Genomic DNA, 25,054 nt, shown 5'->3' with positions numbered 1-25,054 from the left:
TCATTCTGAGCTATATTACTAAATTTTAATCAAAGTTAAGAATATACACTACTGCTTTGCTTTCCTGACTGATTTAACTATTTTCTATATAACTTTTGACATTTTAATAAAAGCTGTAAAGGGACAATGATAAGTAAAAGGCGTCCCCACCCTTTACCAGTAGACAAACAGACAGACAGACAGACATTCCCATATAATCTTTTTTTTCCAAAAACATAGCTTCGCCTACTCTGGTTCTAATTTGTGGAACAATCTTCCTAATAAAATAAAGCTATCTAGACAGACAGACAGACAGACAGACAGACAGACAGACAGACAGACAGACAGACAGACAGACAGACAGACAGACAGACAGACAGACAGACAGACAGACAGACAGACAGACAGACAGACAGACAGACAGACAGACAGACAGACAGACAGACAGACAGACAGACAGACAGACAGACAGACAGACAGACAGACAGACAGACAGACAGACAGACAGACAGACAGACAGACAGACAGACAGACAGACAGACAGACAGACAGACAGACAGACAGACAGACAGACAGACAGACAGACAGACAGACAGACAGACAGACAGACAGACAGACAGACAGACAGACAGAAAGACAGATAGACATGTGGTTATTAGGTGCAGGCAACTCAATGTTCGAGATAACAAGCTTCTAGACGGAGTTAAACACAAACGTTTTTGATCGGGAGTTCGTGTGTGACGAAGAGGTGGAGTATAGTTAGACATAGTGACAGAATGGTTTATGTGGCGTAGTGCAGCACATATAATCGGTTAAGTTCGTCTTCCAGTAAACTATATCAAATTAAAAAACAAAAAACGAGAATGACAATCGGTCAAAAATTATTGTCGGCACTCATTATAGCTACAAGAGTTTAATGAAAGGTATTGATGAATGAATGGATGATTGAATTGATGGACGCATGAAAGGATGGATCGATGGACGAATGGATGCATGGACGAATGGATGGATGGACTGTAAACAAAACAAAAGAAACTATGATGTATTATAATTAGTTTTAATTAGAATGTAAGAACAAAATAAATGAAGCCGCTTAATCACTGTTTTATCGGAACGGCAAAGCTTCAATTCATTCTAAAATTCAACGCTGACAATAGTTTGCTCTAAAATAAAAATAAAAACACAATAAATTATATATGTATATATAATATATATATATATATATATATATATATATATATATATATATATATATATATATATATATATATATATATATATATATATTATATATACATATATAATTTATTGTGTTTATATATATATATATATATATATATATATATATATATATATATATATATATATATATATATATATATATATATATATATATATATGTGTGTGTGTGTGTTTTGTGTATTTTGAGTAAAAAAATTGCAACAAAAAAGAAAATTTACATGCATCTTAGATTTGGTTTGCAGCATGTTCCGTATTTACCACCACAAGATTCTAGGGCTGGTTTGCAGCTGAAAGTAAAATAAACCGGGAGTAATCTCCCCTAAACTTTCTCGAATAATTTTATATAAAAAGCAGGGAATGGGAACTCGGGATATAGACATGAATTTTAATCCATTTTAAATACTTAAACTTTTTAAAGTAGAATAAAATCTCGAAGAAAAAATAATTGCACACCAGTGAACGCCAAATAACTTGTGCATAATAATACTTCATAAATTTACATGCGATTTTTGAGAAATTGGAAATAGCGTAAATTACTACTTCCGTTCAAGTTATAGGCTTTTGAAAATTTCAAAGTAAAAAAAGAACCACTTCCGGTTATCGGAAATCGCTCAAAAGTTGGTACTGATGTACGATAATAATAAAATACTTATATTTGAAATTTAATCAACCTAGCTGTTACGGTACTCAAGTTATCTTGTTTACAGACACACAGACACACACATACACAGACATACGGACAAGATTCCAAACTTATGTTTTTCCGTATCAGTGAGGTGTAAAATGTCGAGATTTCCAAAAATCTCGATTTTATTTTTTGCACGATTACAAGACTTTCTCTATAGGCCTACTTCGTATATACGAGAAAGTAAATAAACCGGGAGTGATTTCCCCTAAACTTTCTCGAATATTCTAATATAACACTACGTGGGATGGCAACTCGGAATATAGACATGATTTTTATTTACTTAAACTTTTAAAAGTAGAAAAAAATCTAGGAGAAAAAAGAATTGCGCACCAAGAGAACGCCAAAACAAAATGTGCATAATAGTGCGCAATATTATTAGTACTTTATAAATTTACATGCGCTTTTTGAGAAATCCGAAATAGCGTAAATTAGTACTTCCGGTCAACGGAAATTACTCAAACTTTTACAGAAGGTAGAGGATTAGATCTTTTACTTACATGTGAAATTTTATTTATCTATTTGAAATAGTACTCAAGTTATAGGCTTTTGAAAAATTCAAAATAGAAAAAGTATCGGAAATTGCTCAAAAGTTGATACAGATCTACGATTTTAATAAAATACTTATATATGAAATTTCATCAACCCAGCTGTATCGGTACTCAATTTATCGTGTTTACAGACAGACAGACAGACAGACACACACACAGACATACGGACAAGACTGCAAAATTATGTTTTTCCGTATTAATGAGGTGTAAAACGTCGAGATTTGTAAAAATCTCGATCTTTTTTGCACGATTACAAGACTTTCTCTATACCGCGTATATACGAGTAAGTAACAAAAAATGATTGAATCTGTTAGCCACTAACTAGGGACATTTGACATTTGATTGAATATGTTAGCCACTGGTAATTCAAATCAGATAGACATTTATGCTCCTGCTAGTATGGCAGATTGTAGAACGGTGTGGTCTGGCCACCCAGCTCTGATAATTACCTTGGAAAAGTAAAGGCGGCTGCGCATAGTGCTAACCACACCATCTCTTCATATGCCGAGATCACAGAAACAAGTGAACTTTACTTCACTGCCCCAAATACCGTCAGGTTTGGAAGAGGAATTTTACTTTACTTCTAGTAAGGGACTATCTAATTTTACTTTCTTTAAGCAAACATTAGCGGCCGCTTAATAAGTTGTTAATTTTATAAAGTTTAGTAACGTATACTTTTTAAAAAGTCGTAATTTAATTTTTCATTATTTGGGCTTAGAAGTGTCAATTAATAAACCGGGAGCGATCTCCCCTAAACTTTCTCGAATATTCTTATATAAAACAACACCAACAGGGGATGGCAACTGGGGATATAGACATGATTTTTAATCAATTTTTAATGACTTAAACTTTTAAAAATAGAATAGAATCTCGTAGAAAAAAGAATAGCGCACCAAGTAAACGCAAAACAAAATGTGTATAATAGTGCGGAATATTATTAGTACTTAATAAAATCACATAAGGTTTTTGAGACATCGGAAATAGTAAAAATTACTACTTCCGATCAACGGAAATTACTTAAAATTTGACAGATGGCATAGAATTAGATCTTTCACTTATGTGTGAAATTTAATTTATCTTTCTGAAATATTACTCCAGTTATAGGCTTTTGAAAAATTGAAAGTAGAAAAAGTTCCACGTCCGGTTATCGGAAATCACTTAAAAGTTGATAATGATCTACGATTATTATATAATACTTATAAATGACATTTTTATCAACCTAGCTGTATCGGTACTTAAGTTATCGTGTTTACAGACACACACAGACACACACAGACACACACACACACACACACACACACACACACACACAGAGAAATACGGACAGAATTGCAAAGTCAATTTTTTTCCGACTGGATTAGGCATAAAACGCCAAAATTTTGTTACATTTCGACTTATAAGATTTGCCCGATTAAAATAAGTCCTCTATACTCCGGATGTGATGAAGGACTGAGGTGTAAAGCGGTGAAAACTGTCAACATTTCATGTGATTTTTTTGCACGATTACAATACTCTCTATATACGCTGTATACACGGCATCTAGTTGTAAACAAACAGAACATTTTTACTATTAAAATCAATCTTTGAAACACAAATTTAAAAGTGAAGTTTATTAATTAAAGAAGAATACACTTACGTGCCCTGAATGCCCCAGGGTCGATGGCCGCCGAGGATAAAAAAAAATTTGACATCATTGTATTGAGGGTCGGGTAGGAATCAGTGTTGGATACATATAAAGCTATATGAAAACACGAACAATTGTTAGCACTTTCAATTTATTTTAACCGCTATAAACAGCCACACTAAAAACTGCTGTATCATACAAAAAAGAGTCTGCATGGTCATGGTTCCAAAACCGAAAAGTCTCGAGTTCGAACCGTCGTGAAGATGAGGCTTGTTAGCTGGGGTCAGCCACTCTTCTAGGAGAGACAACGTTACAGGTCTATTTATTTGGCAGGGCGTTGTCATTGGTTACTTTTTACAAGCTTTTATTTAACTCGCTTCCTCTGTCTGTCGTCAGCCGTTAGTCTGTCTAGATCGAAACGCCCGAGAGAAATTACTGGCAATTCTTACTGATAGATACGGTTCGTAGTTGGCACGTGGGTAAAGACATAAAGACAATGCAACATGACATAAAATTTGACTAAATAGATGCCTAATTAATTTTTTTATGAATAAATAAAAATTTTGACCAAATTTGTAGGCAGTTTTATCCAACTGCTCCACACGCGTCATCACGTTCAATAGATGAGCAATGGTTTTTAGTCATGTAACTCTATTGTAAATAAAAACATCTAAAGTCCTAAAAAAGAATAATAAAAAAACGTTTTATTTTAAAGAAAAGCGTGGGTCTCTTCCTAAATATTAGTAAAGGTATCCAATAGATACTAAAGTGACCCACGATTTTCTTTATAGTTATTTAAATAGTAGTGTATAATTTATTTTCTCCTTTTTAGTGCATTATTTCATAAAATCTTGTTATTAAAACGTTTTTTTATGAAAAAAAATTTCTTCCATTTCTGAGATCTTTTACTTTTATGAAATTTCACATCATAAAATATTTTAAATAAACAAATCTTCCCGCTTTATTTTAAGTTTTGCTAAAACAAATGATTTAAGAACAATAACATAACAATACTCAGTGAAATGTAGTAGTAAGCCAACGAGCTAGTACATAGTGAGATATAGATAATAGACATATAAGCAGTGAGGTAAGTGACTAATGAATTATTACAACAGTGGCGTAGCTAAGGGAGTGTTGGGCAGGCGCCCCGGGCGACGATCTAAAGGGTGCGCCAAAGGAGTGTAAAAAATAATTTAAAAGTTATTTTAAGCTGAAGTATTGAAACATACACATCTAAAGTTAAGAAAATAAACGACTACAAGGCTTTACAAACATTTCAAACTGGAGGGGGGGGGGGGGGAGGGGGGCGCTTTTTCACAGACAGGAGTAACTATATATAAAAATGGGAGAGAGGGGGCGCAAAGTTGATGGTCAACCCCGGGCGCCGGAGTAGGTCGCTAAGCCTCTGGCTAATTATTTTATATGTAATGAGATTAGGGGTTGCTAAAAAAAATTATTGATTTAACAGTAGTGAGGGAAAGGGTTGTCAAACATTCTATTGCCTTGAATGTCGTGAGTTTAAGTAGCTCACATGTGAATTCATCAAACAAAAATTACAAAGCGATTTAAAATTTGAACGTTTAGAAATAACGTCTACAAACTTATTTTCTTTTTAGAATAAACGGTGTGAAAAAAACGAAGAGGCATTTTATATAATCTGAACAATACAATGTTTCTATTTAATTTTAGTCGAATAAACATCAGTTAGTGTTTTGTTTTACTTTTCATATACAAATATAGAGGAAATGTTATTAACATGGAATAATTGTGTATTTGATATGTTTCATTGTGCTCATCATAACATTCCGCTTGCTTATAATATTTATAATATTATTTTTATTTAATCTCAAATTTACTTCAGCACTACTCCAAAGCCCAAACCCCTCAACCCATTAGCCATTGGAAAAGAATCCCTTGAATCACCATTTAATTACACATTTGCATTTTCAGGTTAAAAAAAAAATTGTGAGGTATTACTATTGTAAATTTGTACCAGTCTTCACAAGCCGATAATGATAACTGTAATACTAAAGTAAACACGTCTTATATGTCTGAGGCATACAAAATATAAAGGAAGTGTTGTAATAGTTTATATAAAATAAATGAAATTTTGAAATATTTTTTGTTTCACACCTTCTAACTTTTTTGTGTACATGGAATACAAATGATGTATAATAATTGTGCAAAAATCTAAATCGAGATCTTGACAAATTTTGAAGTTTAATAACATTTCGGAGACGGACAATCTAATTTTAATACAAACATGTGTGTGTGTGTGTGTTTGTCTATAGAAAGGATAAGTGCCGTTTTATTTATGTCAACGAAATTTCATAAACAAGCATTATATCAACTTTTTTGTTTTCTCTCATCTTTTGAGCGATTTTCGGTAAACCGCTACTGATCATTACTCTACTTTCGGTTTTCAAAAAGCCCATAATTTGATTACCATTTACGTTAAGTGGACCAAACTTAACATATATTATTATTCGATTGTATGTGCATGTATCTATCAATGTTTGAATGGTTTCGTATAACCGCAAGTGGCATTTTACCCTATTTATGTGAGGAACACGATAACTTAAGTACACTTTCAGTGTGGTTGGCGAAATTATAGGGCTTACAAAATCAGTAAACAAATTAGTAAACACAATGACGTTTTCAATTTAAAAAGTATTGAGATTTTTCCCCCTTAAATTAAATACACCATCACCATTTTTATTGGTTTAAACATTACACAATCTGATTTACGTATCACGGCCGCAATTTTCTGATAGGCCTACGAATGCAAAAAGTGCCTAGGCCGTACAAAGATCATGAAACGACCCTGCACCCCACCCCATTAATTATGTCCCAAGATTAATTTCCCACATGTACTTATCCCCACCGAGTTGCAGTAGGACATCTCCTCCAATCAATTACTCACCCATCAATAGAGGATCGGGGGGGGGGGGGGTAGTTCAAGAAATAGGTTACGTATAGATTATAGGTATAGGTATTTGAATATGTTAGTTTATGTTTATTCTTATGCTTATACTCAGGTTTATGTTTCTTGTATGTTTGTATTTATGTTTTGAGTCTGTAGTGAGGATTATGGTATATGTTAATGTGTTTATGTTTGAGGTTATGTTTTTCTGTATGTGGTTTTTTAAGCGTAGAAGTGTGAGGAGTGGAAAAGACTTATGTCTATGTCTGTTTGTTTATGTTTGTGGTTGTGGTTGGTTGTGATAGAGTTAGTCTTAGAGTTAGGTTTAGGATCATATATGTTTCCTAAAATGTCGTTATTTGCATTTAGATATTAAATAGAAATTTAATATAGTACCAAAAACCCGGAAAGCGCCGGGTTTATGCTGCTAAAAAACACACAATTCACGTTTCTTTACAGATTTTTTTTTTACAAAAGCCACTGCTGTATCGGACCGGGACAGCTAATTCTAGTTTATGAATTGCATTATTAAAAAAATTAATAAAAACATTTCATTTATCCGACTGCATCCCAGATACTGTTTAAGGAGCTATTGTCAATATTTTAAATTGTTAGAATCTATTTTGAAAAAATCAAAACAAACACCATCACAATATTATTTTCTAACATTAGTAGTAGCTAAAAAAAAAGTATATTTCTCACCTTCAGACCCGATGGTAAAAGCGACTACCAAACTCAGAAATAAGCTTGTAGATAATTTCATCTTGTCAACTGTTTTCCTTACTGTAATCACGACCGACCTCCTTCAGTGTGATCTAATGTTCAACAGGTGTCCACACTAAGAACTCTATTTCAAGGTAATCCTCACAACTAGACGTGCGTGTTAAGTGACGCTAGTGCTATTTTTTAGGACGCGGTTAGTCTTTCTGACTCAGTGTCTTTCCGTCAGTGCTTCAGTCGGTTTCTTCAGCGGTACGACTGTCCGTTGTTCCATGTGTTTGTCTGTCTTTTCGTGTGTCTGTCTGTTTATCTATCAAACTATCTTTCTTTCTTTCTGTATGTTTGTCTACTTGTATGTGTGTCTCTTTGTATTTTTGTCTGTTTTTCTGTCTGTTTCTCTGTTTACCTGTTTGTCTCTATTTTTCTCTATCTCTCCGTTTGTTTTTCAATGTTAAACTGATCGATCTAGAACTTAATTTAAAATTTAATTTAATTTCAATTCTTTTCTTAATCTCCTAGATATAATTGGTTTTAAAATAAATGGTATTAGAAAGCATTTACCGTAGAAATGTTTTCAAACACCTTGGTAATTTCAAACACAATTTGTAGTTGACAAACTAAAAGTTCGAATGCGGAAACAGACAGACAGACAGACAGACAGACAGACAGACAGACAGACAGACAGACAGACAGACAGACAGACAGACAGACAGACAGACAGACAGACAGACAGACAGACAGACAGACAGACAGACAGACAGACAGACAGACAGACAGACAGACAGACAGACAGACAGACAGACAGACAGACAGACAGACAGACAGACAGACAGACAGACAGACAGACAGACAGACAGACAGACAGACAGACAGACAGACAGACAGACAGACAGACAGACAGACAGACAGACAGACAGACAGACAGACAGACAGACAGACAGACAGACAGACAGACAGACAGACAGACAGACAGACAGACAGACAGACAGACAGACGGACGGACGGACGGACGGTCGGACGGACGGACGGACAGGCAGACAGACAAACAGACAGTCAGTTAACAAAAATGAGTTCCATAAATCGTGTACTTTACCTGTTTTACGTAAGCAGCAACAAAGTAGAACAAAGTAGAACCAGCAGCCAGACGCCCAGCCCATAGACATGATATAAAACAAGCTTGCTCAGTATGTTGGTGTGTGTAAGTGTTTGTGTGTTTGTCAGTGTCTGTGCTGCTCAGCAAATATTGGAATCTAAATTTAACCCATAACCATTGTCCGATGGAGCTGCAATTTGGCAGTGTTAGAACCAGTGTTTCTTAGAGAAGTTTTTTTTTCGAGGTGGTGGGTCTTGAAATTTCTTTTTTTGGTAAAGGGGGGGGGGGGGATAAAATTTCGGGGGGTGGGAGGGCTTGGATGGGGAGCGGACGCTGTTAAAACTTTAATTTTCTATATATATTCCATTTTGTTCGGGGAGGGGGGGAGCGGTAGACTTCCTTCCTTCGTAAGGGATCTCTCCTCCGATAATATGCCTGGAAGAAACTCTGATTAGATCTAGGATGAAATTCATGAATAGCAATTTTTAATCATTAAAATTGTATCTAAAAATTAATTACTGATTTCAATAATAAAGAGGAGATAACTAGATTAAATCAAAATCGATCGCTTGATCAGAGTACCGTCGAAGCTGAACTCTATTCATTATACAGTCGGTTGTTTTCGTTATGTGGTTATAAGGGGCAGAGATCGCAAGCTACTGGATTGATTTTATCGCAAATAATTTTGGGTCAAAGTCGGGAGTTCGTGTGTGAAGAAAGGGTGGAGTAATGTTAGACATGGTGACAGAATGGTGGCGTAGTGCAGCTTATAAAATCGGCTAAGTTCGTCTTCAAGTAAACACTATCAAATGAAAAAAACAAAAAACGAGAATGACAATCGGTGAAAAATTATTGTCGGCACTCATAATACCTACAAGAGTTTAATGAAAGGTATTGATGAATGAATGGATGATTGAACTGATGGATGCTTGGAAGGATGGATTGATGGATGAATGGATGCATGGACGGATAGACGGATGGACTGAAAACAACAACAGAAACTATGATGTATTATAATTCGTTTTAATTCGAATGTAAGAAAAAAAAATAAAGCTGCTTAATCACTGTTTAGCTTTATTGGAACGGCAAAGCTTCAATTCATTAGCCTCGCTCACAATAGCCTTGTCTAAATTAAAAATACAATAAATTTTATATATATATATATATATATATATATATACATATATATATATATATATATATATATATATATATATATATATATATATATATATATATATATATATATATATACATATACATATACATACATATATATATATATATATATATATATATATATATATATATATATATATATATATGGCGAGCGGGAGAGAAAGAGAAAGATTTCAATCAATTATCACCCATGACCACCATGTACAAGAAGCCGGATCGAGAACTCAGGGCGCGAAATTACACCCTGAAGGATCACCATCTATCCTTTCCTCTCATTTGATGTTTTATGAGTGTCAAGGCAATCAGATTAGAGGTTTTTAAAATGCACTCACTCACGCTCTCTCTCTCTCTCACACACACACACCCACCCACCACACACACATACACACACACACACACACACACACACATATATATATATATATATATATATATATATATATATATATATATATATATATATATATATATATATATATATATATATATATATATATATATATATATATATATATATATATATATATATATATATATATATACATATATATATATATGTGTGTGTGTGTGTGTGTGTGTGTGTATTTGTGTGTATGTGTATTTTGAGTAAAAAAGTGCAAAAAAAAAAAAATTTACACGCATTTTAGATTTGTATTGCAGCATAGTCCGTATCTACCACCACACCTTGTTAGGGCTGGTTTGCATCTGAAAGTAAAAAAAATGGATTGAATATGTTAGCCACTAATTATGGTTTGTTTGCAACAGAAAGTAAAAAAAAAATGATTGAATATGTTAGCCACTAATTATGGCTTGTTTGCATTAGAAAGTAAAAAAAAATTCAATATGTTAGCCACTAATTAGGGCTTGTTTGCATTTGAAAATAAAGAAATTTGATTGCATATGTTAGCCACTGGTAAGTCAAATCAAATAAACATTTAGGCTCCTGCTAGTAGTGCAGATTGTAGAACCGTGTGGTCTGGCAGTAGAGAGCTAACCCGTAAGTCTCGAGTTCGAATCCGGGTTCAATTCAGTAGACCATCCCTGAGACCACCCAGCTCTGATAATTACCTTGGGAAAGTAAAGGCGGCTGCGCATAGTGCTAACTTTATATGCCGAGATTACAGAAACAAGCGAACTCTACTTCACTTGCCCCAAATACCGTCAGGTTTGGAAGGGGAATATTACTTTACTTCTAGTAAGGCACTATCTAATTTTACTTTCTTTACGCTAACATTAGCGGCCGCTTAATAGGTTGTTAATTTTATTAAGCAAAGTAACGTTTACTTTTAAAAAAATCGTAATTTAATTTTTCATTATTTGGGCTGAAAAGTGTCGATTAATAAACCGAGAGCGATCTCCCCTAAACTTTCTCGAATATTCATGTATAAAACAACAGATGATGGCAACTGGGGATATAAACAGGATTTTTAATCCATTTTTAATTACTTAAACTTTAAAAAAAAAATAGAATCTCGTAGAAAAAAGAATAGCGCACCAAGTAAACGCAAAAAAATGTGTATAATAGTGCGGAATATTATTAGTACTTTATAAAATCACATAAGGTTTTTGAGACATCGGAAATAGTAAAAATTACTACTTCCAATCAACGGAAATTACTTAAAGTTTGCCAGATGACATAGAATTAGATCTTTCACTTACGTGTGAAATTTCATTTATCTTTCTGAAATATTACTCCAGTTTAGGTTTTTGAAAAATTGAAAGTAGAAAAAGTTCCACTTCCGGTTATCGGAAATCACTCAAAAGTTGATATGGATCTACGATCTTTATATAATACTTATATATGACATTTTATCAACCTAGCTGTAACGGTACTAAGTATATCGTGTTTACACACACACACACACACAAATACGGACAGAATGGCAAAGTCAAGTTTTTTCCGACTGGATTAGGCATAAAACGCTAAAATTTTGATACATAAGAAGTTATAAGTTTTGCCCGATTAGAATAAGTCCTCTATAGTCCGGATGTGATTAAGGACTGAGGTGTAAAGCGGTGAAAACTGTCAACATTTCATGTGATCTTTGTGCACAATTACAATACTTTCTATATACCCTGTATACAAGGCATCTAGTTGTAAACAAACAGAATATTTTTGCTATTAAAATGTTTGAAACACAAATTTAAAAATGAAGTTTATTAATTAAAGAAGAATACACTTACGGTCCCTGAATGTCCCAGGGTTGATGGCCACCGAGTTTCAAAAAATTATTTGACATCCATATATTGAGGGTCGGGTAGGAATCAGTGTTGGATATATATAAAGCTATATGAAAACACGAACAATTGTTAACACTTTCAATTTATTTTAACCGCTATAAACAGCCACACTAAAAACTGAAACTGCTGTATCAGACAAAAAAGAGTGTGCATGGTCATGGTTCCAAAACCAAAAAGTCTCGAGTTCGAACCCTCGTGAAATTGAGGCTTGCTAGCTGGGGACAGCCACTCTTCTAGGAGAGACAACATTACAGGTCTATTTATTTGGTAGGGCGGTGGCATTGTTTTTACAAGATTTTATTTAATTCACTTACTCTGTCTGTCGTCAGTCGTCAGTCTGTCTAGATCGAAGCGCCCGAGCAAAATTACCGGCCCTAATAACTGACAGATACGGTTCGTTTTTGGCACGTGGGTAAAGACATGAAAACAATGCAACAAGACATTAAATTTGACTTAATTGGATGCCTAATTAATTTTTTATGAAATAATTAATATTTTGACCAAATTAGTAGATAGTTCTATCCAACTAATCTACACGCATCATCACGTTCAATAGCGCGTCATCACGTTCAATAGGTGCGCAATGTTTTTTTAGTCATGTAACTCTATTGTAAATAAAAACATGTAAAGTACTAAACTATTTTTCATAAAAACACGTTTCAATAATAAGCTTTTATGTAATAATGCACTAAAAAAGAGAATGGAAATTATAGACTACTATTTAAAGAACTATGAAGAAAAGCGTGTGTCTCTTCCTAAATATTAGTAAAGGTATCCAACAGATGCTAAAGTGACCCACGCTTTTCTTTATAGTTATTTATATAGTAGTGTAAAATTTATTTCCCTCGTTTTTAGTGTATTATTACATAAAAGCTTGTTATCAAAACGTTTTTTATGATTTTTTTTACAAACTTTTATTTAACTCACTTCCTCTCTCTGTCGTCAGTAGTCAGTCTATCTAGATCGAAACGCCAAAGCGAAATTACTGGCACTTCTAAGTGACAAATACGGTTCGTAGTTGGCACGTGGGTCAAGACGTGAAGACAATGCAGCATGACAATAAATTTGACTTAATTGGATGCGTAATTTTTATGAGTTATTTTAAATTTTGACGAAATTAGTAGGCAGTTCGTTTGGTTTCTTATTAGAGAATCTGCACTATGTGTAGAGCTGTAAAATAGTATTTAGGTAGAGAACAATTTTCGTTTTTAGACTGACTGTTAATTACAAATTTTTCAAACTGGGTTTGGATGGGGGTGGGCTTTTCACGGACAGGAATATCTATATATAGAATTGGGAGAATGGGGCTCCAAGTCGATAGTCAAACCCGGGCGACGGAATAGGTCACTACGCCTCTGGCTAATCATTTAAGTAATGAGATTAGGGGCTGCTAAAAATAACTGCCTTGAAAGTCGTGAGTTTAAGTAGCTGACCTGTGAATTCATCAACATAAATTACAAAACGATTTAAAATTTAAAAGTTTAGAAATAAAGTCTACAACCTTATTTTTGCTTTAGAATAAACACTGTGAAAAAAACGAAGAGGCATTTTATGTAATCTAAACTATATAATGTTTCTATTTAATTTTAGTCGAATAACCATCATTAGGTGTTTTTACTTTTCATATTTAAATATAGAGGAAATGTTATTAAAATGGAATAATTTTTTTATAACATTCAGGCTGCTTATAATATTTAAAATATGATTTTTCTTTAACCTCATATTTTTTCAGCTCTACTTTTAAGCCCAAACCCTCTCAACCCATTAGCCATTGGAAAAGAATCCCTTGAATCACCATTTAATTACACATTTGCATTTTCAGGTTTAAAAATACATTTATGAAGTATTACTATTGTAAATTTGTATCAGTCCTCACAAGCCGATGATGAAAACTGTAATACTAAGTAAACACGTCTAATATGTCTGAGGCAAACAAAATATAAAGGAAGTGTTGTAATAGTTTATATAAATTAAATGAAATTTTGATATATTTTTCGTTTCACACCTTCCTACTTTTTTTTGTAAACGAAATACAAAGGATGTATTGTAATGGTGCAAAAATCTAAATCGAGATCTTGACAAATTTTGACGTTTAATAACCTTTCGGAGACGGAAAATATAATTTTTATACAATCCTATGTGTGTGTGTCGCTCTCTCTCTCTCTATAAAAAGGATAAGTGCCGTTTTATTTATGTCAACGAAATTTCATAAGCAAGCTTTTTTTTTTCTCTCATCTTTTGAGTGATTTCCGGAAAACCGTTATTGATCATTATTGTACTTTCGGTATTCCAAAAGCCCATAATTTGATTACCATTTACGTTAAGTGGACCAAACTTAACATATATAATTATTCGATTGTATGTGCATGCCTCTATCAATGTTTGAATGGTTTCGTATAACCGGAAGTGCCATTTAACCCTATTTATGTAAGGAACACGATAACTTAAGTACACTTTCAGTGTGGTTGGCGAAATTTTAGGGCTTACAAAATCAGTAAACAAATTAGTAAACACAATGACGTTTTAATTTAAGAGGTTTTGAGATTTTTTTCCCTTAAATTAAATACAACCATCACCATTTTTATTGGTTTAAACATTACACAATCTTGTGTGCGTATCACGGCCGCAATTTTCTGATAGGCCTACGAATGCAAAAAGTGCCTAGGCCAAACAAAGATCATGAAACGACCCTGCACCCCACCCAATTAATTACTTCCTAAGATCAATTTCCCACCTGTACTTATCCTCGCCGAGTTGCAGTAGGACATCACCTCAAATCAATTACTCACCCATCAATTTTAGAGAGATGGGGGGGGGGGGTAGTTCAAGAAATAGGTTACGTATAGATTATAGATTATAGGTATAGGTATTTGAATATGTTAGTTTATGTTTATGTTTATGGTTATGCTTATGCTCATGTTTATGTTTCTTGTATGTTTGTATTTATGTTTTTAAGTTGTAGTGAGTATTATGGTATATGTTTGTGTTTATGTTTGAGTTTGAGGCTATGTTTTCTGAATGTGGTTTTTTAGGCGTAGAAGTGTGAGGAGTGGAAAGATTTATGCCTATATCTGTTTGTTTATGTTTGTGGTTGAGGTTGGTTGTGATAGAGTTAGGCTTAGAGTTAGGTTTAGGATCATATATGTTTTCTAAAATGTCGTTATTTGCATTTAGATATTAATTACTACCATAATCCTTGGCAGCGCCGGGTTTATGCTGCTTAAAAAGCATACAATTAGAGGTTCTTTATAGAGATTTTTTTTACTAAAGCCACTGCTGATTCGGACCGGGAAAGCTAATTCTAGTTTAAGAATTAGATTAAAAAAAATTAATGAAAACATTTCATTTATCCGACTGCATCCCCGATACTGTTTGGGGAGATTACAGCCAAGTTTTTATATTATGTTATTCTTTGTATGTAAGTAAAGTAAACTTTCCCTTTGAGACCTGACGGTCTATAAGGCAAGTGAAGTAGAGTTTACTTGTTTCTGTGACCTCGGCATATGAAGAGATAGTGTGGTCAGCACTATGCCCAGCCGCCTTTACTTTCCCTAACGTGAGTTAGGTACCCAGCAGAGTTGGGTGGACTCAGGGACAGTCTGCTGACTTGAACCCGGATTCGAACTCGAGACCTACGGGTTAGTACTCCAGCTCTTCACCGCTAAACCACTCCGTCCCATTTTTTTTGTGTGTAACTATTTTCAATTTTTTTAATTGGTAGAATTTATTGTAAAAAAAAAAAGAAAACAAAAAACATCACAATGTTATTTTCTAACGTTAGTAGTAGGTAAAAAAATTATATTTCTCACCTTCAGACACGAAGGTAAAAGCGACTACCAAAATCAGAAACAAGCTTGCAGATAATTTCATCTTTTTCAACTGTTGTTCTTACTGTAATCTCGACCGACCTCCTTGAGTGTGATCTAATGTTCAACAGGTGTCGACCTTCAGTACTCTATCTCAAGGTAATCCTCACAACAGGACGTGCGTGTTAGGAAAGGCTAGTGCTATTTTTAGGACACGGATTACATGGATCGGGGATGTTTTGAATGTTATTAAAATTCTAAAGACATTCAATTTTTTAAAAATCTGTCAGTGTGTGTATGTGTGTGTGTGTGTGTGTGTGTGAGGCATTCAGTCAGTTAGTCTTTCTGACTGTCTGTCTGTCCGTCAGTGCTCTCTATTTTTCTTTCTCTCCGTTTGTTTTTCAATGTTAAACCTATCGACCTAGAACCTAATTTAAAATTTAATGTCAATTCCTAATCTCTTGGATATAATTGGTTTAAAAATGGATTTAGAAATCATTCACCTTGGTAATTTCAAACACAATTTGTAGTTGACAAATTAAAAGTTCGATTGTGCAGGGGCGCTAGGTACGGTTTAACTTGATTTCTCGTGCTTAACACTTCTTTGTGTATTGTTTATGGGTCGATATGAAGCTTTCATTGATATATATATATATATATATATATATATATATATATATATATATATATATATATATATATATATATATATATATATATATATACTTTTAGTATAACTAATTAAATGTGTTAAAGCCAACATATATCTTTGAGGTTTTTAAAAATCTTTTTATTAATCTAATAAAACATCACATATACAAGAATAATTGTGAAAACTTCGAGTATATTTAATTTGGTCTTGATTCTAATGTAGCGTAATATAACTCTTACACGATCCATAATTTTATGGGGAAGGCGTGGTCGAATGGTAGAGAATACGACTGCTAGCCCGAAAGTCTCAAGCCCGAATCCGGGTTCATATCTATTAGTCCACCCATCCCACGTTTGACTCACTTAGGGAAAGTAAAGGCAGCTAAGTAGTGCTGACCACACTATCTCATATGCAGAGGTTACATAAAACAGGTGAACTCTTCTTTACTTACCCCATGGATCGTCAAGTTCTAATGAAGCCTAATCCCTAAAACAAATGTCATTTAAGTAAAAAAAAAACGTTTTTTTAAAAAACTCAGTCTATCACATTTACTTTTATTTTTACAAATGTACATACTAATCTATTTACATACAACTAAACATGTTAACAATGACAATTTTCTGCCTTTCATAAGTAATGACATTATGACTTCCTGAATAAAAGTTCCGGTTTCCATTTGTTGTCAGATAGTCGATTTTGTTAATGCTCATTTGCCTGCAGTGGTAAGTATAGTTCTTTACAATATTGCTGAAAATTTAAACAAATTACATTGTTTTCATTGTAACAAGTGAGTACTATAAATATAAACACTACAATGATATCTTTATTTCAGAGTGTAGCGAAGGGTGGGTGGGTGGGGTGGCCGAAGAAAGGGGTGGGGCATCTCATTCTGAGCTATATTACTAAATTTTAATCAAAGTTAAGAATATACACTACTGCTTTGCTTTCCTGACTGATTTAACTATTTTCTATATAACTTTTGTCATTTTAATAAAAGCTGTAAAGGGACAATGATAAGTAAAAGGCGTCCCCACCCTTTACCAGTAGACAAACAGACAGACAGACAGACATTCCCATATAATCTTTTTTCCAAAAACATAGCTTCGCCTACTCTGGTTCTAATTTGTGGAACAATCTTCCTAATAAAATAAAGCTATCTAGATCTGAAAATATATTCAAATCTAAACTAAAACTACAATTATTTAATGACCTCTCTAACTGACTCATTGTAACATTTCTCATCCATCTATTATATTCTCTTTTTTATCTCATTTTGTATTATAACTATGTAACATTATTTCTTTATTCTACATTTTTAGTGCTATGTTACCGCTATGTGTTATTGAATTGTTTTATTTGTTTAAACGGCCAATGTGAAAAAAGACAGACAGACAGACAGACAGACAGACAGACAGACAGACAGACAGACAGACAGACAGACAGACAGACAGACAGACAGACAGACAGACAGACAGACAGACAGACAGACAGACAGACAGACAGACAGACAGACAGACAGACAGACAGACAGACAGACAGACAGACAGACAGACAGACAGACAGACAGACAGACAGACAGACAGACAGACAGACAGACAGACAGACAGACAGACAGACAGACAGACAGACAGACAGACAGACAGACAGACAGACAGACAGACAGACAGACAGACAGACAGACAGACAGACAGACAGACAGACAGACAGACAGACAGACAGACAGACAGACAGACAGACAGACAGACAGACAGACAGACAGACAGACAGACAGACAGACAGACAGACAGACAGACAGACAGACAGACAGACAGACAGACAGACAGACAGACAGACAGACAGACAGACAGACAGACAGACAGACAGACAGACAGACAGACAGACAGACAGACAGACAGACAGACAGACAGACAGACAGACAGACAGACAGACAGACAGACAGACAGACAGACAGACAGACAGACAGACAGACAGACAGACAGACAGACAGACAGACAGACAGACAGACAGACAGACAGACAGACAGACAGACAGACAGATAGACATGTGGTTATTAGGTGCAGGCAACTCAATGTTCGAGATAACAAGCTTCTAGACGGAGTTAAACACAAACGTTTTTGATCGGGAGTTCGTGTGTGACGAAGAGGTGGAGTATAGTTAGACATAGTGACAGAATGGTTTATGTGGCGTAGTGCAGCACATATAATCGGTTAAGTTCGTCTTCCAGTAAACAATATCAAATTAAAAAACAAAAAACGAGAAAGACAATCGGTCAAAAATTATTGTCGGCACTCATTATAGCTACAAGAGTTTAATGAAAGGTATTGATGAATGAATGGATGATTGAATTGATGGACGCATGAAAGGATGGATCGATGGACGAATGGATGCATGGACGAATGGATGGATGGACTGTAAACAAAACAAAAGAAACTATGATGTATTATAATTAGTTTTAATTAGAATGTAAGAACAAAATAAATGAAGCCGCTTAATCACTGTTTTATCGGAACGGCAAAGCTTCAATTCATTCTAAAATTCAACGCTGACAATAGTTTGCTCTAAAATAAAAATAAAAACACAATAAATTATATATGTATATATATATAATATATATATATATATATATATATATATATATATATATATATATATATATATATATATATATATGTGTGTGTGTGTGTGTGTGTTTTGTGTATTTTGAGTATTGCAACAAAAAAGAAAATTTACATGCATCTTAGATTTGGTTTGCAGCATGTTCGGTATTTACCACCACAAGATGCTAGGGCTGGTTTGCAGCTGAAAGTAAAATAAACCGGGAGTAATCTCCCCTAAACTTTCTCGAATAATTTTATATAAAAAGCAGGGAATGGGAACTCGGGATATAGACATGAATTTTAATACATTTTAAATACTTAAAATTTTTAAAGTAGAATAAAATCTCGAAGAAAAAATAATTGCACACCAGTGAACGCCAAATAACTTGTGCATAATAATACTTCATTAATTTACATGCGATTTATGAGAAATTGGAAATAGCGTAAATTACTACTTCCGTTCAAGTTATAGGCTTTTGAAAATTTCAAAGTAAAAAAAGAACCACTTCCGGTTATCGGAAATCGCTCAAAAGTTGGTACTGATGTACGATAATAATAAAATACTTATATTTGAAATTTAATCAACCTAGCTGTTACGGTACTCAAGTTATCTTGTTTACAGACACACAGACACACACATACACACAGACATACGGACAAGATTCCAAACTTATGTTTTTCCGTATCAGTGAGGTGTAAAATGTCGAGATTTCCAAAAATCTCGATTTTATTTTTTGCACGATTACAAGACTTTCTTTATAGGCCTACTTCGTATATACGAGAAAGTAAATAAACCGGGAGTGATTTCCCCTAAACTTTCTCGAATATTCTAATATAACACTACGTGGGATGGCAACTCTGAATATAGACATGATTTTTATTTACTTAAACTTTTAAAAGTAGAAAAAAATCTAGGAGAAAAAAGAATTAGCGCACCAAGCGAACGCCAAAACAAAATGTGCATAATAGTGCGCAATATTATTAGTACTTTATAAATTTACATGCGCTTTTTGTGAAATCGGAAATAGCGTAAATTAGTACTTTCGGTCAACGGAAAATACTCAAAATTTTACAGAAGGTAGAGGATTAGATCTTTTACTTACATGTGAAATTTTATTTATCTATTTAAAATAGTACTCAAGTTATAGGCTTTTGAAAAATTCAAAATAGAAAAAGTATCGGAAATTGCTCAAAAGTTGATACAGATCTACGATTTTAATAAAATACTTATATATGAAATTTCATCAACCCAGCTGTATCGGTACTCAATTTATCGTGTTTACAGACAGACAGACAGACAGACACACACACAGACATACGGACAAGACTGCAAAATTATGTTTTTCCGTATTAATGAGGTGTAAAACGTCGAGATTTGTAAAAATCTCGATCTTTTTTGCACGATTACAAGACTTTCTCTATACCGCGTATATACCCGCGTATATACGAGTAAGTAACAAAAAATGATTGAATCTGTTAGCCACTAACTAGGGACATTTGACATTTGATTGAATATGTTAGCCACTGGTAATTCAAATCAGATAGACATTTATGCTCCTGCTAGTATGGCAGTTTGTAGAACGGTGTGGTCTGGCCACCCAGCTCTGATAATTACCTTGGAAAAGTAAAGGCGGCTGCGCATAGTGCTAACCACACCATCTCTTCATATGCCGAGATCCCAGAAACAAGTGAACTCTACTTCACTGCCCCAAATACCGTCAGGTTTGGAAGAGGAATTTTACTTTACTTCTAGTAAGGGACAATCTAATTTTACTTTCTTTAGGCAAACATTAGCGGCCGCTTAATAAGTTGTTAATTTTATAAAGTTTAGTAACGTATACTTTTTAAAAAATCGTAATTTAATTTTTCATTATTTGGGCTTAGAAGTGTCAATTAATAAACCGGGAGCGATCTCCCCTAAACTTTCTCGAATATTCTTATATAAAACAACACCAACATGGGATGGCAACTGGGGATATAGACATGATTTTTAATCAATTTTTAATGACTTAAACTTTTAAAAATAGAATAGAATCTCGTAGAAAAAAGAATAGCGCACCAAGTAAACGCAAACAAAATGTGTATAATAGTGCGGAATATTATTAGTACTTAATAAAATCACATAAAGTTTTTGAGACATAAATTACTACTTCCGATCAACAGAAATTACTTAAAATTTGACAGATGGCATAGAATTAGATCTTTCACTTATGTGTGAAATTTAATTTATCTTTCTGAAATATTACTCCAGTTATAGGCTTTTGAAAAATTGAAAGTAGAAAAAGTTCCACGTCCGGTTATCGGAAATCACTCAAAAGTTGATATGGATCTACGATTATTATATAATACTTATAAATGACATTTTTATCAACCTAGCTGTATCGGTACTCAAGTTATCGTGTTTACACACACACACACACACACACACACACACACACACACACACACACACACACACACACACACGCACACGCACACGCACACGCGCACGCACACGCACACGCGCACGCGCACGCGCACACGCACACGCACACGCACACGCACACGCACACACACACACACACACACACACACACACACACACACACACACACACACAACCACACACACACACACACACACACACACACACACACACACACAGAGAAATGCGGACAGAATTGCAAAGTCAATTTTTTTCCGAATGGATTAGGCATAAAAAGCCAAAATTTTGTTATAAGATTTGCCCGATTAAAATAAGTCCTCTATACTCCGGATGTGATGAAGGACTGAGGTGTAAAGCGGTGAAAACTTTCAACATTTCATGCGATCTTTGTGCACAATTACAATACTTTCTTTATACGCTGTATACACGGCATCTAGTTGTAAACAAACAGAACATTTTTACTATTAAAATCAATCTTTGAAACACAAATTTAAAAATGAAGTTTATTAATTAAAGAAGAATACACTTACGTGCCCTGAATGCCCCAGGTTCGATGGCCGCCGAGGATAAAAAAAAATTTGACATCATTGTATTGAGGGTCGGGTAGGAATCAGTATTGGATACATATAAAGCTATATGAAAACACGAACAATTGTTAGCACTTTCAATTTATTTTAACCGCTATAAACAGCCACACTAAAAACTGCTGTATCATACAAAAAAGAGTCTGCATGGTCATGGTTACAAAACCGAAAAGTCTCGAGTTCGAACCGTCGTGAAGATGAGGCTTGTTAGCTGGGGTCAGCCACTCTTCTAGGAGAGACAACGTTACAGGTCTATTTATTTGGCAGGGCGTTGGTATTGGTTTCTTTTTACAAGCTATTATTTAACTCGCTTCCTCTGTCTGTCGTCAGCCGTTAGTCTGTCTAGATCGAAACGCCCGAGCGAAATTACTGGCAATTCTTACTGATAGATACGGTTCGTAGTTGGCACGTGGGTAAAGACATAAAGACAATGCAACATGACATAAAATTTGACAAAATAGATGCCTAATTAATTTTTTTATGAATAAATAAAAATTTTGACCAAATTTGTAGGCAGTTTTATCCAACTGCTCCACACGCGTCATCACGTTCAATAGATGAGCAATGGTTTTTAGTCATGTAACTCTATTGTAAATAAAAACATCTAAAGTCCTAAAAAAGAATAATAAAAAAACGTTTTAATTTAAAGAAAAGCGTGGGTCTCTTCCTAAATATTAGTAAAGGTATCCAATAGATACTAAAGTGACCCACGATTTTCTTTATAGTTATTTAAATAGTAGTGTATAATTTATTTTCTCCTTTTTAGTGCATTATTTCATAAAATCTTGTTATTAAAACGTTTTTTTATGAAAAAAAATTTCTTCCATTTCTGAGATCTTTTACTTTTATGAAATTTCACATCATAAAATATTTTATTATATATTTATTTTAAGTTTTGCTAAAACAAATGATTTAAGAACAATAACATAACAATACTCAGTGAAATGTAGTAGTAAGCCAACGAGCTAGTACATAGTGAGATATAGATAATAGACATATAAGCAGTGAGGTAAGTGACTAATGAATTATTACAACAGTGGCGTAGCTAAGGGAGTGTTGGGCAGGCGCCCCGGGCGACGATCTAAAGGGTGCGCCAAAGGAGTGTAAAAAATAATTTAAAAGTTATTTTAAGCTGAAGTATTGAAACATACACATCTAAAGTTAAGAAAATAAACGACTACAAGGCTTTACAAACATTTCAAACTGGAGGGGGGGGGGGAGGGGGGCGCTTTTTCACAGACAGGAATAACTATATATAAAAATGGGAGAGAGGGGGCGCAAAGTTGATAGTCAACCCCGGGCGCCGGAGTAGGTCACTACGCCTCTGGCTAATTATTTTTTAAGTAATGAGATTAGGGGTTGCTAAAAAAATTTATTGATTTAACAGTAGTGAGGGAAAGGGTTGTCAAACATTCTATTGCCTTGAATGTCGTGAGATTAAGTAGCTCACCTGTGAATTCATCAAACAAAAATTACAAAGCGATTTAAAATTTGAACGTTTAGAAATAACGTCTACAAACTTATTTTCTTTTTAGAATAAACGGTGTGAAAAAAACGAAGAGGCATTTTATATAATCTGAACAATACAATGTTTCTATTTAATTTTAGTCGAATAAACATCAGTTAGTGTTTTGTTTTACTTTTTAATATACAAATATAGAGGAAATGTTATTAACATGGAATAATTGTGTATTTGATATGTTTCATTGTGCTCATCATAACATTCCGCTTGCTTATAATATTTATAATATTATTTTTATTTAATCTCAAATTTACTTCAGCTCTACTCCAAAGCCCAAACCCCTCAACCCATTAGCCATTGGAAAAGAATCCCTTGAATCACCATTTAATTACACATTTGCATTTTCAGGTTAAAAAAAAATTGTGAGGTATTACTATTGTAAATTTGTACCAGTCTTCACAAGCCGATAATGATAACTGTAATACTAAAGTAAACACGTCTTGTATGTCTGAGGCATACAAAATATAAAGGAAGTGTTGTAATAGTTTATATAAAATAAATGAAATTTTGAAATATTTTTTGTTTCACACCTTCTAACTTTTTTGTGTACATGGAATACAAATGATGTATAATAATTGTGCAAAAATCTAAATCGAGATCTTGACAAATTTTGACGTTTAATAACATTTCGGAGACGGAAAATATAATTTTAATACAAACATGTGTGTGTGTGTGTGTTTGTCTATAGAAAGGATAAGTGCCGTTTTATTTATGTCAACGAAATTTCATAAACAAGCATTATATCAACTTTTTTGTTTTCTCTCATCTTTTGAGCGATTTTCGGTAAACCGCTACTGATCATTACTCTACTTTCGGTTTTCAAAAGGCCCATAATTTGATTACCATTTACGTTAAGTGGACCAAACTTAACATATATTATTATTCGATTGTATGTGCATGTATCTATCAATGTTTGAATGGTTTCGTATAACCGCAAGTGGCATTTTACCCTATTTATGTGAGGAACACGATAACTTAAGTACACTTTCAGTGTGGTTGGCGAAATTTTAGGGCTTACAAAATCAGTAAACAAATTAGTAAACACAATGACGTTTTCAATTTAAAAAGTATTGAGATTTTTCCACCTTAAATTAAATACAACCATCACCATTTTTATTGGTTTAAACATTACACAATCTGATTTACGTATCACGGCCGCAATTTTCTGATAGGCCTACGAATGCAAAAAGTGCCTAGGCCGTACAAAGATCATGAAACGACCCTGCACCCC

General features: G+C 33.9%; 3 long non-coding RNA genes across 3 annotated transcripts; all 3 read right to left on the bottom strand.

Annotated features, from left to right (window-relative positions):
- Positions 1-1,065: 1,065 nt before the first annotated feature.
- On the bottom strand, positions 1,066-7,824 carry LOC131949489 (uncharacterized). The gene is made up of 4 exons (XR_009388171.1): positions 7,707-7,824; positions 4,094-4,195; positions 1,440-1,508; positions 1,066-1,142 (listed from the first exon to the last, which is right to left on the bottom strand). It is a non-coding gene; the product is annotated as an uncharacterized LOC131949489 (long non-coding RNA).
- Positions 7,825-9,826: 2,002 nt separating this feature from the next.
- On the bottom strand, positions 9,827-16,321 carry LOC131949488 (uncharacterized). Its single transcript, XR_009388170.1, has 4 exons — positions 16,047-16,321; positions 12,181-12,283; positions 10,633-10,701; positions 9,827-9,943 (listed from the first exon to the last, which is right to left on the bottom strand). It is a non-coding gene; the product is annotated as an uncharacterized LOC131949488 (long non-coding RNA).
- A 2,854-nt stretch (positions 16,322-19,175) lies between these two features.
- LOC131949467 (uncharacterized) lies at positions 19,176-22,293 on the bottom strand. The gene is made up of 3 exons (XR_009388166.1): positions 22,248-22,293; positions 19,426-19,494; positions 19,176-19,253 (listed from the first exon to the last, which is right to left on the bottom strand). It is a non-coding gene; the product is annotated as an uncharacterized LOC131949467 (long non-coding RNA).
- Between the last annotated feature and the right edge of the window lie 2,761 nt (positions 22,294-25,054).

The sequence above is a fragment of the Physella acuta genome, unplaced genomic scaffold (genome assembly GCF_028476545.2).
Source record: "Physella acuta isolate Inbredline_101_S28 unplaced genomic scaffold, ASM2847654v3 ptg000698l, whole genome shotgun sequence".
Classification (NCBI taxonomy): Eukaryota; Metazoa; Mollusca; class Gastropoda; family Physidae; genus Physella; species Physella acuta.
The sequence above is the reverse complement of the archived record's forward strand: the minus strand, read 5'-3'. Positions and strand labels throughout refer to the sequence as shown.